This window comes from Petaurus breviceps, unplaced genomic scaffold, assembly GCF_028583685.1.
Source record: "Petaurus breviceps papuanus isolate PSGF00001 unplaced genomic scaffold, PetGlider_PUasm1.0 90822, whole genome shotgun sequence".
Taxonomy (NCBI): domain Eukaryota; kingdom Metazoa; phylum Chordata; class Mammalia; order Diprotodontia; family Petauridae; genus Petaurus; species Petaurus breviceps.
In genome coordinates this window covers 7,972,778-7,987,554 of record NW_027187351.1, presented here as the reverse complement: position 1 = coordinate 7,987,554, position 14,777 = coordinate 7,972,778, and the positions used below count along the sequence as shown (strand labels likewise).

General features: G+C 38.1%; 1 protein-coding gene across 3 annotated transcripts in view; it reads right to left on the bottom strand.

Annotated features, from left to right (window-relative positions):
- The window catches only part of FAM83B (family with sequence similarity 83 member B), a 137,288-nt gene extending 135,892 nt beyond the window's left edge, over positions 1–1,396 (bottom strand). The window contains exon 1 of one of the 3 annotated variants that reach the window (XM_069070646.1): positions 1,242–1,396. The gene's annotated coding sequence lies outside the window, so the exon portion shown is untranslated. Of the gene's footprint in view, positions 1–833; positions 1,186–1,241 lie in introns of those variants that run through there. The other 2 variants (XM_069070644.1, XM_069070645.1) reach the window with 2 other exon arrangements.
- Positions 1,397–14,777: the final 13,381 nt, after the last annotated feature.

The following is a 14,777-nucleotide window of genomic DNA, read 5'->3' as shown; positions in this document are numbered from 1 at the left end:
CTCCCTCCCCCCCTCTCCCTCCGTCCCCCAGAACTGGTAGATGTACCCACAACTCCCTCATCTTCCCCATTAAAGATCAGCAAAGCCCTGAATAATAAAATTCAAACAAAGGTGAAATTCTCATCTAAGCAGGGCATGTTTAAGAAGGAGCCCAGGCAGGCTTGGGCAGTAAATAGGCAAAGGAAGCTGTGCATTCCAGTTTAATCAGCTCCTATTTCAAAGCCCTTCTCCCCATCCTGGAGGAGACTGGCCTGAGAACCCTCTTTTAATCTTCTTCCATCCCCCACCTCCCCAGACTTGAACAACTTCCCCATTGGAAGTTTCAACTTCTCCGGTGCCTCTAACTTCCAGAGCCCTTTTCTCCCCATGCCTCCTGGTGACCGCCCAGTCTGACCTTTCCCCCCAACAACGGCTTCTGGCCCCCTTATCAACTCTTGCTGGGTCCCGCAACATCTAGGGGCTTTCCAAAGATCTAGATAACTCAATTCAACTTCTACCCTTTTCCCTTCTGGACCTTATCTTAGTGGCAGCCTCTAATCCCCACACTTCTCGGCTGGCGCCAAAACTAAAATGAAACAAAACCACGTGAAAAATAAAGGGAGAGAGAGAGAAAAAGGCTGGACCCCGAGCGGAGCGATTCCCCTTCAGCCCCAAACAGCAACCCGAAACAGACTATCTCTTCACCTCTCCCGAGAGTCTCAAGCTGACTCTCTACAGCACGGCGCACTACTCCTACGGGTCAACCAGCACGCCACCACCCACCCCCCCCCCCCCCCCCCCCCCGCCCATTTCCAATTCCTCCTCCCTGGAAGAGAGTCCCCATCCCCACTTACGGTGAGCTCGGATCCCACTGAGACCTAGGGAGGGGAGGCGCCCCAAGGAGAGGACCTGGGGAAGTTTGAGTTTTCCTTCCCCAGAGGACTAGGAGCACAGGGAAGGGAAACGTGGGGGAGGGTACCTGGGGAGAGTCAAGTCCAAAGCAAGCTCATCTCAGCCAACAGAGCTGAGTTTCCCCGGAGAAGCCCGGTGCCGAGCTGTGGGCAGGCGGGGCGGGAAGCCAGTTGTAACATGTCAAGAAATCATATCACAGCAAACCCAGCTCATGCAGCCAAAAGTTACTCCTGAGAACCTGTCTGAACTCAAAAAAACCCAGCCCTCTCTGAGGAGACAAAAACGCCTTTCTTTCTTTCCTGTTCCCCACCCCCACGCCCCCTGCTCCAGGCAAAGTACACTACACTCACCTGCCTTCCTGCAGGAGAGACCGGGAGAGCAAGGAAGAAAGTTTGCTTCTCACCTGGGAAGAGATTGGGACTAAACTGGGCAGGGCAGTAGTCGCCTCTCCCTCTCAGCCCTGCCTGCTTCTAGCATTGCACAATGGAGGAATTGTGGGAACAATTAGGGAGATAGGGAAGGTATGTGTCTAGTGTCTACCTTCAGAGTGTGGGTCAGTCTCAGTAGTGCAGTATAGATAAGAGAGATGCCATTCCTGGAAACTGCAAACACAGCCTGCCTAACTTTCCAGCTGTTTGCAAGGAAATGGAATTCTGAACTAATAGGGTTCTGTGCTTCTTCAATTCAAAGATTTCAAATATGCCCTACAGATTAGGTTTAAATTACGAGAACCTCTACACTATACTAGAGTTAATGGTGTTTGAGCCCTATTAAAGTATTTGCATCCTCCAAAAAAGCAACTTACTGAAAACAGAAAATACTGTGTCCATAAAATGCTTGATTTTTCCCTCTACCAATTGCACTACCAATGGCAGTTTAGAATTTTTTTCCATTTTTAATCAGCTTAAGAATTCTATCTATTAGTGAAATACATTTTTGAAGAGTAATATGGAAGTTTGAAATTTCAAGTTAGTGGATATAAATTTGAAGTTTATGCATAGTGAAAAGTATAAAATAGAATGGACTTCGAGCTGATCAGTGACAAAAGTTCTGAGAATCTTGTTTCACCTTGAAAAAAAAAACATTTGAAAAAATTCTGAAATACTGAAGTAATGGGTTAGGTGATTTGATACATCTTTTCTTCCAAAGGACTTACAGAATTGCTTGTTATTACATAATTTCTGATAGTTTCCATTGGTCTTTTGTTAATTGTATTATATTTATGATCTGTTTTTGATGTAATTTCTGGGGAAATAAATTCCTAGTGAATGCACTCATATAATATAACACTACAAGTGACTTCATCAATGGTAGGTGGCTATACACAAAATACTTATACAACCCCCCAAATATAATGTGTTTTCATGGCCATGCAAATTTGTAATGTGGGTAATAGCCCGCCAGACCAAGTAGTGATTCATAGATGGGTGATGTGTCATTGAACAACCTCTTAGCAATATCATACATTATTTGTTCATTCATGTAGTGACCACATTTGGGGTTTTCTTGGCTAAGATACTGGGGTGGTTTGCCATTTCCTTCTCCAGCTCATTTTATAAACTGAGACAAAGTAAAGTGGCTTTCCCAGGGCCACAGAGCTAGCAAGCAGCTGATAGCAGATTTAAACTCAGGAGGATGAGTTTTCCTGTCTTTAGATTTGACATTCCTCTATGCTACCTAACTACTGACACCAACTTCTCTGGGTTGGTTCACTCTAACATGCCCACTAAGAGATCTAGATTATCAGAGATAGATCACAACCCCACAATTACATGCAAAATGTCTCAGAGACCCTTTTGAAGGGAATATATTTCTCCTACTTAGCTCTCTGGATTTCAAACCCCTATTTGGAATGTTTAATCAACCGAGCTATTCCAAGGTAACATCACCCAAAGTGTGTGATATTTTCATAACTAGCCATTCACATTAGTCACATTTTAAGTTTTAAATATAACCATTTATTTAACTAAAAGATAAGTCATAGATATCAATATAATAAAGTAAATGTATAAAAATGCACCCAAATACACATGAAAACCTGAACGAACCCCTACCACTCAAATGGCTGCTCTGGGTGATTGTTTACCCAGGCAAACAAACCAAGATACAAAGTCACTGAAACTTCCCCTCTGCTTTTCCATATCAAGTAGACATAGCAGTAGAGAACAAAAGTACCTTATGAGAAATTTAACCTTACTCCAACGCTAGCCAGCATTTGAGAGCAATAGCTATTATAAACTGTGGTCCAATGAAGTTAGTTCTCTCTCCCAGTGATCAGAAGACTCTTAACTGAAGCCTTCTGTTATCTAATTGCTTTGAAATGAATCAGTAGAATTCTACACTATTCTCTAGTCTTTCGTCATTGGTATACCTTACCAAACCCCAGTCCTAGAATATTCCCACCATCTGCAACCTTTACTTCAATTTATGTGCTTCTGACTGGAACTGAAGAAAATCACAGAACTATATTGCCTGGGTCCTCTACAAATTCATGCCACATAATTCTGTACATATAATTTGCTCATATAAGTAAGATACCCTATTACAGCAAATACATTCTCTTATTATCTTCCTAATTAATTCACTAATTGACTAATCACAGGGATTATTTTAAACTTTTTTGTACTTCTTCAAGTACTCTACTTTACCTCTCCCCTTACCTTATCAGATGAGGATCTTACCTCATACTTTACCAAAAGAACTAAAGTTATTCCCCTAATCTCCCTTATCATCTCACCTTACTCAGTTGTCTTCCCTTGATATCTCCTCCTTCAAATCTGTCTCACATGAAGGGGCAGCCCTTCTTGTCATGACAAATCCCTTTAGATGCATCTTTACTTTCATTGCATCTTGTCTTCTCCAGCTTATGTCTCTATTATCAGCCACATGTTTTTTACTAATCTTCAATCTCTATCTACTGACTGATTTCCTGGTATCAAAAAACAAACAAACAAATAAACAAACAAAAACCTCCTGATCTAACCATACCTATGACCCGTCCTCCTATATGTCTTTCCTTTCATGGCCAAACCCTTTGAGAAAGCAATCTACACCTCTCTTCCTCCTTCTTTCACTCCCTTCTAAATCCCCTGCAATCTAGTTTCTGACCTTATTATGCAACTGAAACTTGTCTCTCCAAAGTTACCAATTCTCTCTTAATTGCCAAATAGCAGGGATTTTTCTCAATCCCTATTCCACTTGATCTGTCTCTGTCCATTAGCCCTGCTGATCACTTTCTTTCCCTGCATACTCTTCTCCCCAGGATTTTTTCACAGTGTTCTTTCCTGGATTTCCTCAACTATCTGACTATTCCTCAGTCCCTCTTGCTAGTTCTTTTTTGGGGTTTTGCCTGTTAACCATGGGCGTTTCTCATGGGTCTGTCTTGGGTCTGTTTCTCTTCTCCGTCTATGCTATTGGTCTGGTAAACTCATCAGCTTCAAATTTCCTCACTCCACAGATGATTCTCAGATCTATTTATACAGCCTGAACTTCTCTCTTGACCTACTATCTCACAACACCAACTTTCTATTGGATATTTGGAACTGTATATCCTGTACTCATCTCAAAATCAACATGTCCAAAACAGTCCTCATTATCTTTCCCCTAAAATCATTCCTTCTTCCCAACTTTTGCATTATTATCAGGGTACCACTGTCCTCCCAGTTGCCTTTTTGATATCATCATCAATTACTCACTCACATTCACTCCACATAGACAGTCTTTTGCCAAGTTATATATATAGTTTCTACCTTCACAACCTCCTCTCCATTCACACAGCAATCACCCTCTTGTAAGCATTCAGTATCACCCACCGGGACTATTGAAATGACTTGCTGGTTGGGCTCCCTGTTTCACATCTCTTCCCACTCTATAATTTATCCTCAATTTAGCTCCCAAAGTGCTTCTCTAATGTTTAGGTTCTCCTGTGCCAAGTGTCTGGTTTAATTCCAGTAGCTCCCTAATACCTCCACCATGCACTATAAAATCTTGTTTGACTTTTAAAACCTTTTACAACCTAGCCCTTTACCTACCATACCATTCTATGTACATAGTATTCCCCTCCATATACTCTATTATCCAGTGTCACTGACCTCATTGCTTTACCTAGAAAACGGTGTTTCTTTTCCTTACTCCATGCCTCTTTCCCATTCCTAGAATGTTCTTGTTCCTCATCTCTTCCTCCTGAATTTCCTGACATCCTCCATGACATCTTAAATGTTACATTGCTTAGATCTCTTCCTCACCCCATCAAGCTGCCCTGCTGTGCCTTTCTTTGAAGATTCCTTCTCTTTTACATTGTTTATCTTGTAAGCATGTAGTTATTTGCATTTACTTCCCCCAGTAGAATTTGAGTTCTTCAAGATCAGTAGTCACATTTTTGCCTTTCTTTATATCTCCAATACCTAGTACAGTGCCTAACACATAGTAGGTGTATAATAATTGCTTGTTCACTGACTGGCCATGTCTAGTTATTTGAAAGAAATAATGTTTCAGAAATTGCTGTTATGTACACAGCAATATTGGTAAAATATGTTTACTGAAAGAGGGGGCTTTTACTGTTATAGGTACATTGAAGTCAGTAAAAGTGCTTTGTAATTTCTTGAAAAGCAATTTTAATATTCTCATTTCTTTCAACTCTGGGCCAGCTTATTATATACAGGCTCACCCACATACATACACACAAGTACATACATATACAACAAACATGTGTGCTCACATATAATTTATGTATATATGTGATATATACATATATGTATACATATATATTATACATTCAACATTCAGATACATTTTAAAGTATGGGGAATAGGTATTTGTAGATCCTATATTTGATTGCATGTCACCATAGGGGGAAGGGGGAGGAGAGGGAAGGGAAGAAAATTTGAAATTCAAGGGATTGTGGAACTGAATGTTGTAAACTAAAAGTAAACAAATAAATATATGGGAAATAAATATTCTACATCCATTTGGCCTTTCCTTCATAGATGGATAGGTCAAACTGTTTTGAATGACTACAGATCTCTAACAACTAAAAATATACATTAATGCTATGAAATATCTTAATGAATTTGCACAATAGAGAATCAAAATGGTTCTATAGAGTACTTTATCTCACCAAGTATGTATAAGAGAAGGAATTCTCATATGATGGATAGCATACTCAATTTGGAGGCAGGTAGAATAGTGCTCAAAACCTAACTCAAACATTAACTAAGTGAGTGACCATAAGCAAGTTATTTAACTATTCTAAGCCTCAGTTTCTATATCTGTAAAATTAGAAAATCTAATATCCATTCCTTCTTTCAAAATCTAAGATCCTAAGACAAACAAAATCCAGAAAAAAAGGATGAGATTTCATTAATTTTGAAAAGCAAAACATGTTAGAGATAGGTAAATAAACATCAGTGAACAAAAAGTTACATATGCAATACTATGTCCTAGATATTTAAAAGATACCTTTTAAATTGTAAGATACCAGAAAGGGCTTTCTTAACATTTCTAAATCTTATTTCCTACCTATGTAAAGTGGGGGAAATAGCTGCTTTAATGAAATGAAGCAAAATGAATGCTCAAAAACTTTTACAAAGTGTTTTACTTTATGCTTTGATAACAGTTTGTGGTAAAGGAGTAGTAATTAATGTGAAGTCAGGGAGCTTAAATTCTTACAAGTAAATCCTTAAGAGAGTATACTGGAATTCTTAACAAAAAAAAGTAAGACGTCAATATTTCAATGATTTAAAAATAAACAAGAATGTTTAACATGGGAAGTTTTGCTGCCTTGCCATCAAATAGAATAAAACTTCTTTGATATATAAGCCAATGCAGTGTTTTGAAGTCCTAGAAGACCCCAGTGGAAACAGTTACATTCAACAATATAAATTGAATATGGGTGCCTTCTGCTGAATTTAAAATCAGAAATCCAGTGTTTGAATTTCTGTTCTTCCACTTTCACTTCTGCATATTTTGTTGTCACTTTTACCTCTCTTGACCTTAGTTTTTTCATCTGAGGAAATTATAGCTTTATAGTCTTATGAGAATTTAGAGGACATTTAGCTGCCCCATCATTTTATAAGTAATAACAATAGCATACATTAAGGTAGCATTTTGCTTATAGTACCTCATTTGACCATGTCCTCAAATAATTGTGCAATTACATACTCAGATGTGTAGTTAGTATAGATAAAAAGGTCATGATGTCAGAGAAGAGAAAGATCATGACAAGTATGTTGGCTTTATTTAATTTTTCACGAAAATGGCTTCATAGATAACTACAATGGATCTTCTATATTATCTACTAAAACAAGATGTTGTTGTTGATCATCCTTCATTTTTAAAGAGGACTAATGATGTCATAGGGTGATATCTTGACTTGTGCAAGAATTAGATTTAAGTGAGGCAGAGTTGCACAAAGTCAGCAGCCTAACTCTCTCTTTCTGAGTCATTGAAGGTCAGTAGCAAGACAAAAGTCAAGATGAATAGTGATGGCCCAAGATGTAGTGCATGATCTTGACCTCTTTGATGTCTGACCAAGCTATAAGTATTCCACAGAGCCTGCTTCAGCCACCTTCATTACTATTGAAACAAATTGTTCTCCTGTACCTATTCAACTGAAGGAAGTCTTCACATGCTTGGGAGAGGAATCTCCCAAACTCAGTGACAGGTCTGAGGCCTGTCTTATATTACTAAAGAGAAAAGTGAGGGTCAGAATGGTGAATTAACTTGCCAAATATCATAAAGTTTGTTAGTCACAGAGTTTGAAAGTTAATCTTTGACTCTACAGCCTCTTTCTATTATACTTCACTATTCCTTCTGTGGCAGCTTCTCAGAAATGTTCATAGGAAGATATTTGAGTGTCTTACAAAGCTCTGAGACATCCTCTACAGACAAAAGATATCCTAAGTTTTAGGGTTCATCAAGATTTTTAGAACATATATTTAAAATGTATTCTAAGACAAATGCTCCAAGGATTTTGACCTATAAAACCATCCATACTACATTAAATGGCCCATTTCACAAAAACAATTTCTTATATATAAGTTGGTAAAGCTTATTCCCATCATCTACTGTAGTCTGAATCAGCAACTATGTCCTTTTTTTTTCTTGGAGGGGTAAGACAAGGCAATTGGGGTTAAGTGACTTGCCCAAGGCCACATAGCTAGTAAGCATGTCAAGTATCTGAGACCATATTTGAACTCAGTTTCTCCTGACTCCAGGGTCAGTGCTCTATACACTGTACTACTTAGCTGCATGAGCAGCTATGTCTTTTGTTGGATGACTATTCTTTCTGTGTGCAAAGGCCAAAGGAGTATGAGTAAGATGATATTTGTAATGTAACTATTAGCATTTCTTAATATAATTAATTTAATATGTATTTATGTAAACATGACCGCTTGATATTTTTGCTCTTTTGGAAAATGGGATACCTAAGTATTAGAGACATATTTCTGTTTTGGGGGGTTTTGGGGAGGGAGGTGTGTCCATATCTGTGAATTCACTCTTAGAGTGGGAAATCTTTTTATCAATATACTCATCTCTAAATTAGCATCTTTAGTTGCCTAGGGACATTGACAGGTAAATATAATACCTAATAATAATATATAATTAATAATGATATCCCCATGGCCCACAGTAATTATCAAACACATGGCTTGGGCCCAGGCCTTCCTGCCTCTAAGGCCAGCTTTTTATCTGCTACAAACAGCCTCTTAGATCTACAACTTTGTCCACTGGTTTTGAAGAAAACATGATACTAGGCAAAACAATATACTGAGATGTTAATTTCATAAATTTAAGATAAAAAAATAGCTGTTTGGCAAAACTATATTATAGAGGAGCTATATAACATTATATTTGGGTCTGGTTATAATATATGTCATAGAATGAAAAGCTGGAAGAGATTTGAGGGATTATCAACCAAGCTTTTAATTTTACAGAGAAGGAATTCAGGTCAGAGAAGTTAAATGCTGTGTGCCTAGGTGGTCCCATATATAGCTAGAGTGATAGGGCCAGGATTTAAACTCAGTTCCTCTCATTTCAAATTCAACACTTATTCCAGTGTACCAAATGGCAAATATGTTATAGATAAAGGCAAATGAGGTCCAACAAGTGGAAGGGGCTCATCCAAATATGGAGCAAAGAGCAAATTTGGAATTTGAACCTAGGTAGGTCATCTGGCACCAAATCTAGTGTTCTCTTCACTTTAGGGAGAAGGTAGTATGGTACAAGAGGACAGAAAGCTTGAGATGGAGTCAAAAATACCTGCGTTCAAATACCACCTTTGGCACTTGTGAGCTATATGATCATCAGCAAATCACTTCATTTCTCTGATCTTTTTCATCTGAAAATTAGAGCTAATAATACCTATAATGCTGACTTCACAGGATGCTTGTGAAGCTCAAATTAGCTGATTTATGTGAAGGGCTCTGGAAACTTTAAAGAGTGGTGTTAGTTTCCATCATTGTATTATTAGCTATTATTAACAACATGTTATGTGTTTTCATAGGTTCCAAGTTACTATGAAATTATATTGGTCAGAGAAACTTTATTTTTCTCTTTTTAGATGGGCCTGCAAACAAATCACTTAGTTATCTTCATATATATATATGAATTTTGTGCATTGGCTTTGACTGTCCCCCACACCTTGGAATGCACTCCCTCCTTTTTTTCCTCTCCTGCAATTCTCTGATTTATGTCAAGGTTTGATTCAAATGCCTTTCCTGATCCCACAACTGCTAGTGTACTCACTCTCAAATCTATCTTGTATTTGTTTTAAATACATTATTTATATATTTACATAGCAGTTCCTCCAGGACTTCCCACCCAACTTATACTAAATTGGTAGGTTAGATTCCCAAAGGACAATGATTGCTGCTCCCCAAAGGTTCTAGGAATAACTCTGAGGGGTTGTGATTTCTAGGACTGGTATTGTTGAGCCTTTCCACCTAGAAAGTCAAGTGATACAATGGTTAGAATACTGGGAGTCTGGAGTCAGGGAGGCTTTAGGTCAAATCCAGCCCCAGATACTAATTAGTTGTGTGATTCTAGGCAAGTCACTTAATCTTTGCCTCAGTTTCCTCAACTGTAAATTAGGGGTAATAACAGCACCTACCTTGCAGGGTTGTTATGAGTGAGTATCATGTGAGATAGTATTTGTAAACCACTTAGAGTACAGTGCCTGGTACATAGTAAGCACTGTGAAAATGCTTATTACCTCTCCACCCACCCATACCCACCCAACTCGTTGTCAAGCAACCAGTTAACATCAATTACCTTTTACAAAATGGATATTTACTGAGAATTTCTAGCACAGATAGAACTAATTTTTTAAAATACCCACAAATAGGGGCATATTCTCCTCTCCTACACACAAGTTGTTTTGGGACAGTGGGCTAAAGTTAAAAGTGTGATAATAGTATGGAACATGTATGGCAAAATGAAAACTCCTAATTCCTGGTCATAGATATCATTTTTTTCCCTACATGGAGGCCTCATGAAGATTCTCTTCTCATCTGTGAAAATCAGTACCTTTCATCAACTGATAGCTAGCATTTCTCTCCACCAGAAAAAGTTATGATTCTTGAAAGTTCCAACATACCCAAGGGACTATCTTCCCATATACATCTCTAGATGCTTTTTATTATTACCTACTACTCCTCTAGGAGGTTAAGCTACTAATTCTGGGTGACTATATCCCCCCCTCCAATGGCTCTGATGGATTTTCTCATTTCATTCAGTCAACATCAGGAAAGAATAAACAAGAAATAATTAGAGGTAGTATGTGGTTAGGCACACCTAGCATCCAAGTTTCAGGAAAAGTGGTCAACTACTTGTTCCTGCCTAGCAGCTCATAGTGATCTTCCTTACTCAAAAAATGCCAGGGAAGAGAATGAGAAATTGGCTGCTTGAAATTTTTGTATTCAAATTTAATTTTGACTCACACCGTCATAGTTAATCAGTCCTCTCAGCTCTGAAGTCAACTGGAAGGCCTTTCATTACTACACAGTAATAGTTTCTCAATCATTTATGACCATGAACCATCATATCAAAGTTCAGCTTATAAAACTGGAACTAGGCAAGAAATAGCTACATAGCTCTGTATAAGTGACTAGTAAGAGTAAATTTGATCATACTTCAAGGTCTGATACCATCATTGGCCAATCCTCTATTACATTTACATATTTCACATCATCTCTCTATTTCAATGAAAGTTCCTTGAGGGCAGGGCTGTATGTTTTGTGTATATGTATTCCCAGTACTTTGCATAGCACCTGCAGCATAGTAAGAATATGAGATAGGGAATGGACTTGCATGTGGGAAGTGTTCAATTAAGGCTTATTGATTGAATGGTTTAAGGCTCTCCACAATCTGGCTCTGACCTATATTCCTAGTCTTTTTCATGCCACTCCCCTTTGCATATTCTTGGTCACATCCATTTGAGTCTTTTGGCTATTCTCCATTCTCCTCCTGCTCTCTTCCACTTTCATGCATTTGCACTGGTCTCCCCTTACCCCACCACCCACCCCTCATAATGAAACACATTCCCTCCACGCCATAACTCTCTAATTGAAATCATCTCCTCTTTCAAGCCCATTTGAGTTGCTGGCTTTTCATGGTAAATTCTCTAGTTTTTCCAGTTCAAAGAAATCTCTCCCTCCTTAAATTTCTCATGCCACTCAGCTTGAGCTCTCCAAAACATTTATTCATGTTCAAACTTGTATTGTGCTTATTTGTATATGTATATATCTCATACCCATTCAAGACTACAAACTAATTGAGGTCAGTGACCAGGCTGTTTCTCATCTTCACGTTGCAGAACCAAAACAAAGCCTTGAGCATAGTAGGTGTTGAATTGAATTAAATTATAACAAATTTTCAAAGGCATCCTTGACTTTTTGAGGGTGCTTATTATTATTTTGCATCTAAAATATGATATGAACATCTATGTAAATAGGTGTGGAACACAAGAGTAATTAAATGTCATTAAGTTGGTTAGGAAGGGTAATGTGTTGGCCCCATAAGCTGTTTTGGAAGGAAAAGAATGATTTAAAAAGAATTCACATTATGGCACTTTGTACTTCCTCTGTTCTGCAAAGTCATGTTGTAGTGCTATGTAATTATGGCATTCATCTACACTCATCAGTATGAGGTATGCAAGTGTTAATTATTATAAAATTCATCATATGGAATGAGGGATCAAGAAGTAAAATTGCTTAACTAAAATAAAGGGTGTCAAATTTTTTGAATTCCAATCAGATACACTAATCACCAAAATCCCTGTCTCAAGTGAGTAAATTCTTTTTTTGAGGGGTGTCCTCTCTTCACAGAAAGAGTAAATTAAAATTTTATAGATTTTGTTTTCCACATGGAAGACATAAAGATATTACCTTAGGGTGTTAATATTTTGCAAAAAGTTTATGTACTGCTAATATTCATTGTCATGAGGAAAAGGGGAAGATATACAATTTAGGATGAACATAGAAGATAAAAATGTCTAAACTGATAATTTTTTAAAATAGCATCATGAGTTGTTTATTATTCGCCACTTAAACATTAGATTATGAGTTGCTTTATTCAACTGTATTCAATACTTGTTCAATATTAACCAGTGCTTAAGTATTTAAATAATCTGTTAAACATTCAGTGGCCATTCATTGTCAAAATAAATGAAAATGAAGAGCATTAATCTTTGAAATTCCTTCATTACATCATTATCATCACTATCACTTATTTCTGTCTCTGTCATTGCTCTTTATAATTTATACAACCTTCTATCAGTAGGGTCAATTTCAATGTCCTCAGATTCATGTCAGAATAGTCAAAGAGGGCAACTGAGATCTGTGACATATCTTGCACTTTTTTTAGGAGGATAAGCAGAAATGAATTGCCACACTTTAAAAATCTTCCCTGTGGCCTGGCATCATGGGAATGTCTACTTTGTAGAGGTCCTTCAAACCTGTTTACCTTATTGCCCTCCACACTTGCCAGGTATCTTTTATTTATGCAACTCCTTCATTTGGAATGTTATCCTCCCCCACCCCCACCCCCAATTTTAATCTTACCCATCCTCTAAGACCAAACCAATCCCTACCTTACTTAGCTTCTGCCTCCTTTGCACATTACAAAACAGAATATCTCTTTTATGAAAATAAAGTAGTTGTTTTCTGTAGCAATCATTTGAAACAATTACATGCTGGTCTGTGTTTTTACTTAATACTTCTTTTGATAACTGTTTAAATGTCTTATCTGTCCAACCAAATTGCAATATTGTTGAAGGAAGATACACAATGTATTTTTTTCATCATCTACAGTATTTAGCAAGATACTATAGATATAGCATGTATTCAAAATGTATTTGTGTGATAGTAATGGCAATTAAAGATTCCCCTGTATTGGCTTGGTTTTCAAATTGATTGTATTAAAACCCAGAGTTTGTTAATCCCACCTGTGGGATGGGCTTGTTGATGTGAAAAGAAAGTCCTGAAGTGGGAGGAGCTGGTGACGTAGATTTGGAGAGACACTGGAGAGAGGCGGAAGATCTTTTTTTGGAAGCAGCACCTCGTGGAGAGAGAGACACTAAGAGGATTGCTGGTGGCCGCTTTGAATTGCCCTGGACTTTTGAGACCTGCCCCCTGAGCTGCCAAGGACTGAGGAGACATGGCTGTTTTGCTGGTACTTTGTCTGTCTGTTTTGATGTTATTTTGCCAGATTTGTCCACTGGTGAAAGACTGTCCTGTTGAAGAAGTCCTGGAACCTGGCATTTGGTTAAGAAGGCCTGAGACTGTCCTGCAGACAGAGAGTGAATACTGTCCACTGGTGAAGGACAGTGCTGTTGTTGCAGGGGTCTGGGAGCCTTTCTGTTGGTTCAGAAGCCCTGAAGAAGGATTTTCTTGTTGTATGTTTACAGAAATCCTGGGAGAGGGCTTTGCTAATGTGTTCAGGGGTTCTAGGGCTGTTCTACAGACAGAGGATAAATTCATGAAGGGACTGGCAATGTATCTTATGGCCTTGCTAAGCCTTGTCTCTCCAGGAACTAAGATTGCTGAGAACTTGCCTCGTGTCAAGATGAAGAAAAGACCTCCATTTGGGTATTAAGTGCTGTGTTTAAACTTGATGTAACTCTGGGGTAGATTCAATTGTGATCCAGGGGTGGGGAACTTTTGACCTTTTTGTGTTCTATGGTTGAGCAAATGAATGTATTTTACTTATGTTTGGAAACTAATCTCCATTTGAGAAGAGGGGCTTTGTGGTGGACTTAATTAAGGTATAGCCTAGGGGTGGAGAAGTATTTGGAACAGAGACTTTGTAATTGATTGAATGATTGGAAAGTCCTGGGGTGGGGTAGGCCTTGGAGATTATTTAATCACACTTAGTAAATGCTGTATTTTGAATGATGTCATGTTTTGATCTTCTCTGTTCTGGGTTTGTTACTGAATAAAATAGAGAGCACCTATGCTGGTATTTTGAACCTGGGAAGTTGCCTTTCCTTGGCATTACATTACAATTTGTTGAATGAATGAATACCCAGGCTAATTCATTTGATAGCCAACTCTGCAACTTGGTATCTGTAGTTTACCATAGAAACCTTGCTTATTAACTTCTAGTACCAGTATTTGGATGTAGATACTTATTCAATGTACAGTCTATTTCATTGTCACTATGGGTTGTGTGTCCTTTGTAGTGTGTATGTATGAATTTTTGGTAGGGCCAGAACCAATCTCATCTAGTTCTTGCTACTTAGCTTTCTAGTTAGGAAATGTGAGAGCTGAGTAGTACTGTCTTCACTTATTTACATTAAGTACATATTCCCACCTTTATGCCTTTATATTTATATACTTATCTTCTCTCTCTCTCTCTCTCTCTCTCTCTCTCTCTCTCTCTCTCTCTCT